The following is a 6,000-nucleotide window of genomic DNA, read 5'->3' on the forward strand; positions in this document are numbered from 1 at the left end:
CAGGGAGAGGAGGGAGAAAGAGAAGGAGAGAAAGAGAGAGATGGAGCTGGAGAGATTGGAAAGGCAGGCCTGGGACCTCCTCGGCAGGGGCCCGTTTCTTTCAATGGACGACACACGCCCGGCCAAGGAGGTCTATCGGGACCCTGCCTCCGCTGAGCTCCTGAAGGGGGCCAGGGCTTCTGAGCTGGCTTCGGAGGCTGGCTGCGCGTTGGACGCGGTTAAACTGATCCCACGGAGGTCCCGAACTTCAAAAGGGACCATTGTGGGACTGATAAATCGTGCTGTAGCCACCTCCGAGGCGGTGATGACCACATTGATCGCCAGAACGGCCGAGCAGGATGGGAGGGAGAACGAAACCTCCGGAATAAGGAGGGAGATGGAGGGGTTAGCCCCTTAGGGGAGGACAATAGGAGGTTGAGGGTTGAGACGAGGCGGTTTACGGAAGTGCTGAGGGCTCTCAAGGCCTCTGCTGTCTCGGTCCCTGACCTCCGCGAGTTTCCCTCTCTCCCAGTCAGTTCCAGGAGGAGGACCTACGCGGATACGACCGGGGGTTCAACGTCGACGGAAGAGGAGCTGAGGGACGCTCGGACGATGGAGAGGAAGAGAAGGAAGAAGAGGAAGACGAAGAAACGCTCCTCGTCTTCCCCCCCTAGAGAAGAGGAGATGAAGGAGGAGAAGGAGGGGAAGGAGGTCTGAGGAGGTACCGTCGTACAACGACAACCTCCCGGAGGAGAACCCCCCAGTGCGGAGACCGAGGTAAGCGAAAGGGACCCTTGACGCCGCCTTGGCCGCTATGGTCCCTTTGGCCGGCGTCAGGGTGGAATTCGACAGCCTGAGGGCTGTAGCGGCTCGCCTTGACGTCGAGAGAAGGGGTAGCCGTGTGCCCGAGGTAACGGGGGCCTCGACGCCGACCCCGGCTCCTAGAAGGAAGGAGAGGACCAATCTGGGAAGGATCCAGGCACCGCCACCACCAGTGGAACCGGGAACAGCTGGGGAGAAGGGAAAGGGAAAGAAGGAGAGAGCAAAGAGGAAGAAAAAGAGGAAGATGGAGAAACGGAGGAGGGAGGAACAGGAACGAACTCTGAATGGTGGAGGGACGGGTTCAGTCCCAGGCTGGGAGTGGAGGTGCCCAGAGGAAGGAGAGGAAGTCGGGTATGGGGATCCCGGCACAGGAGTTGAAGGAGTGGGGCCGCTATCCCCTTGAGAAAGGGCTGTGGAACTCGCTCAACCATGGAGGATCGGGACAACAACCAGGAAGGAAGGAAGAGACGTGGGCGCAAGTCACGGCGAGGAGGGAGAAGCGGAAACCGCAAGAAGAGGAGAAGGCGAAGGGAGGAGCCTCAGAACCTCGCAAGGTAGAACCCGGGAGGGGGACACGGGAGGCGAGACGGGGTAAGCCGAAATCGCCGAGGTCGGCGGCCGTTACCATAATGTGCCCGAATAGTAGATACCATGAGTTCATGGCTGAGGCCAGGCGTCGTATAAGACCAGCGGACTTGGGCATAAATGTGTCCCTGCGAGTCCACAAAGCCCTGAATGGGGCGATGCTGGTGGAGGTGCCTGGCCTCAAAGCAGGACCATGCGCCGACCGGCTTGCAGAGGAGCTCCACAAGCTGACAGCGGAAAAAGGCCCCGGTTTTCGTGTCCAGAGGCCAGAGAAGTTCGTAGCGTTACGAATCTTCAGTCTGGACGCGACAACCGGGGCCGACGAGGTGGCGGCCGCCATAGCCCTCTCTGGGGAATGCACTCCCGCGGAAGTATCCACGGGAGAGATGAGCGTCTGCCAAAGGGGCATAGGGCTGTGGTGGTGTGGTGTCCGCTGGCGGCGGTCGCGAAGGTCGCTGCCGCGGAGCGGGTCCCAGTGGGGTAGACCCGAGCCGAGATGACGGCGCTGCCCGCTCGCGCGCTGCTGTGCTACCGCTGCTTAGAGCGGGGGCATGTGCGCGAGCGATGTATGAGCGCCGTCGGCCGCAGCGGTCTCTGCTACCGCTGCGATAACCCCGGCTACCGCGCCAAAGGGTGTCAGGCGGCGGCGCGCTGCTCCGTCTGTGCCGAAGAGGGCAGGCCCTCTGGTCATAAGATCGGAGGGCCTGCCTGCAGGCCCCCTCCCAGGAAGAGAAGGAGGGGAAGGAGGAGGGAGGAGAGAAGCAAACCGGTAAGGGAGAGGTCAAAACGGGGGAGGCCCGAACCCCCGCGGAGATTCCTCCGGACCGGGTGTTACAGGTGGGAGGTACCGAACCCGGTACCTCCCCATCGAGGGACCCCGCGGAGGAGGCGAGACTGGAGATGGTCCAAACACCGGAGAGGGACCAGACGGACGACGAAGTGGCCTCGACGGTCCTTCTCTCGCAGGAATGGGGGAGGAGCACGGATGGAGTCCGTCCCCCGATTCTCATGGGGAGGAACCAATCGAGGTGACACCTTTGTCCAGGAAGAAGAGACGGGGAACGGAAGATCCGGAATCGGAAGCAGGGATCCAGCAGAGGGAGGAGACGGGAGAAGACCCCAACCTCAGATAGAAGGACAAGGTGAGGAGGGTGAACTCTCCCATGGACGCCACCTTGCCGTGGTGAGGGAGTTTGCGTGTCCCGATGAAGTACAGAGCTGTGCCGGCGGGGGTTTCGACCGCTGGCAGGTTCTACCATGCCGGAGAGGTCTGTACAGAGGGGCCAGACTAAGAGCGTCCATAATACTCCTGGATGGGCAGCTGCCTCCAAGTTTTAACCAGGGTCTGGAGGGTCTCATTCATGGGGCCAAAGGAACCTACAGCGCGGGCAGAGCGGGCTTGTTAGCTTTGGCAGGCAACCGGTCTAGGGGAAGGAAAACCCCGAAATTGCACCAGTGTTGCAGGGGCACGTAAAAGCCCTGCTTTAATGGTAGAATGACGTCTAAGCAGAAAAGCGCCCCGGTACTTGGAGCCGGGAGGGGGCGTACGGTCCCGGCACCCCGCCGTCGTCATCATGCGACGGGCCAGGCGGCGCGTGCCAGGCGGGCGCGCCGCCCGAAATGGCTACCGCCCGTAGGGAGGCGCTTTCGGACCTGCTAAGGCCGAGGGTGGGCCGGGTGGATTCACCGTCGACCTTCGCAGAACCGAAGAGCTCCAAGAAAAGGAGGCGAGAGGCGGAGGAACCCGCCTCGCCACCGTGGCAGGAAGGGGAGGCGCGCTTCCCTCCCCTCGGGGGCGTTAGTTCCCACCGAGGGGGAGGAGGTGCGGCTCCCTGCACGCGTGCGGGTGGGGACGTATTCTCTGCCTCACAGAGATGGGATGAGTTCTTCCCGGGGGAGGAGTTTCTCCCGGTCGAGGGCGAAGAGCCCTCGGCTGGGCGGCATCTCTCCGAAACGCGCGGGAGGGGGGAGCTCCGGGGGTAGGGCGTTACGTACGCCACCAGTGGGGTCTGCCGCCCGTGCGGAGACCCGCACTGGAGGCAGAAAGGGGGAGGGACCTGCTCGGGGAGACCTTGCATGGGATCGATTATGTAAGGACTCTCCGGGTAGATCCCTCTATAAGGGCAGCGAAGGGCTACGGGAGACCCGTAGAGGCCCTTAATGAGGGGTTTAGAGAGAGCATCCTTAATATACAGGATGCTCTCTCTGACTACAAAAGGTTGGTGGAGGAGGGCGGCCCTGATTGACGACTTGGGGCCCTGGAAGTTCAGGTCCGGGGCCTCAAGTCTGAAATCGCCCGCATTGGGCGGCTGCTGGAGAGGCTCTTGCCCACTCCAGCAGCAGCTGCTGCGGGCAGCGGGGCCGCCCCCCTTTAGCCACCCAGAGGACAGCCAACTTTCACTGGGGAGGGAAGGGAGGGCGAGTGGACGGTCGTGTCCACTCACAAGGGGAAAGCGAAAGGGAAGGGGGGAAAGGGGAAGGTTGATCCCCCCAAGTTGGTGGGAGGGGGTGCCATAAAGAAGGTGGCACCCCCTCCCACCAACTTGGGGGCATCAACCTTCTCCTACCAAAGTAGGAAAGGTAGCGGGGAAGGGGACCCCAAGGAAGGAACCCCCTCCCCCGCAAAAAAGACCGCAGTTGAGGAACCCCCGCGCAACCCTGTAATAACGGTTACAGCGTTCCTCCGTTAATGAAGTAATGGCGAAGGCCAGGCTCCGGGTCGATCTCCAGGAGATCGGCCTGGAGCCTGGAGCGTTCAAAATTAAACGCGCCAGGAATGGGGAGTATTATTGGAGATCCCTGGTCAGGATGGTCGGGACATGGCCGACCGCCTGGCCAGGGATCTGCAGGACATACTGCACAGGGAGGCTGTGGTCTCCAGGCCGACGAGAAAGGCGGAGCTCCGCATCGTCGGCCTGGAGGACTCAGTCACCCCTATTCTACTGAGGGCCGCGATACTGAAATGTTCGGGATGCCCTCCAGACGATCTCCAAATCGGGGAGATTAGGAGATCGTCTGGAGGGCTAGGGGCAGCTTGGGTCCGGTGCCCGTTGGCACCGGCCCAAAAGCTTTTGACAGGCGGGGGGATAATTGTGGCGTGGGCACGGGCAAGTGTCAGGGTACTGGAGGACCGGCCCCTCCAGTGCTTTCGATGCCTACGCTACGGACATATGGCGGTGACCTGCCAGACCGACTACGGTCTGGCGGGTCACTGCTTTAGATGTGGAGGGGCCGGTCACGTGGCAAAGGGGTGCACCGAGGCTGTTTGGTGCCCCCTTTGCTACCACGAGGGGAAAAGGGCGGACCGCCGAATGGGGGGTATCGCGTGCAGCGCGGTCCCCAGGGCTACCCCGAGAGGAGGGGTTCCTCCCCGTAGGAAGAGGAGAAGGAAAAAGGCTGCGCGGGGGGGGGCTGCGGCCGGTGTTCGGCCGCAGCTTCCCGGCGGCGCCGCCGAAAAGGATAATAATGGGGAACCGTTGGCTGGCCCAAGCAAGGCCGGTAAGGCAGGGGTGGGGGTGACGGAGGCTGAAAGTATTCAGCCTCCGCCACCAATTGATCTGGTAGGGTTAGGGGCGGGAGGAGCGACGGCCGCTCCTACTGCGCCAGACCCTCCCTCGGCGGTTAGGCCGAGGGGGGTCTCCGAGGCGGATGACATGGAGGTTGAGGCCTCTGCATCCCTCCTGGCGGAGGCAGGGTGGGAGGAATGGGGGGGCAATGAGCAGGAATAGCTCTACCCACCCACTCCCTCACCCCAGGCCCATGGGATCTGCCGGTGCGATAGTGGCCTCGAAGTGCTAGAGGCCGCCGCACCGGGACTCATGGGCCAGGTTGGAGCGGTCGGGGGTAGGCCGACCCCTTGTGGGAACACCCCTGACCGCGCCAGGAGAGATAGCCTCCCCCCAGGGTGAGACCCCCGAATCCGCTTCTGTTGCGGAGGAGGAGGGAGCCCTGGGGGGAAGACCCGCCTTCCGGGGAGGCGGGTACGGCAGTTTCCCCCTCGGTTCCTCACCGAAGGGGGGGGTTTGGGGGGGTCCCGTTGGGACCTCCACACACCTTTTTAGGACGGGCTCTTGAGCACTTCGAGGTGCCCGCCTATCTCCGGCGGATAATGTCCGCCTACTTCGGAGACAGAGACCTCGCCTTCACGAAGGAAGGCGGGGTTCTAGCCTGGCGCACCATGGAGCGCGGTGTCCCACAGAGGCCGGTGCTCAGCCCCCTGCTATGGGACATCGGCTTCGACCGGGTTCTTCGCACTCCGCTCCCCGACGGCTGCTACGTCGTCTGCTACGCAGATGGCACGTTAGTGGTGGCCGAAGGGAACAACTGGGAGGAGGCCCGCTTCCGCGCGGAGGTGGCAGTGGCATCGGTGGTGGGAACCATCGGAGACCTGGGTCTCAAGGTGGCGCCCCAGAAGACTCAGGCTGTGTTCTTTCACGGCCGGCGTCGGGCGCCGCCGGAGACCCGGGTCCTAGTCGATGGCGTCCACGTCCATGTCGGGCCGACGATGAAATATCTCGACCTGACGTTGGACAGCCGGTGGTCATTCGGGCCACATTTCAGGCAGCTGGCCCCCAGTGTACGCAAAGCCGGACTGGCCGTGGCCAGGCTGATGCG

This window comes from Harpegnathos saltator, unplaced genomic scaffold (genome assembly GCF_003227715.2).
Source record: "Harpegnathos saltator strain DR-91 unplaced genomic scaffold, Hsal_v8.6 scaffold27, whole genome shotgun sequence".
Classification (NCBI taxonomy): domain Eukaryota; kingdom Metazoa; phylum Arthropoda; class Insecta; order Hymenoptera; family Formicidae; genus Harpegnathos; species Harpegnathos saltator.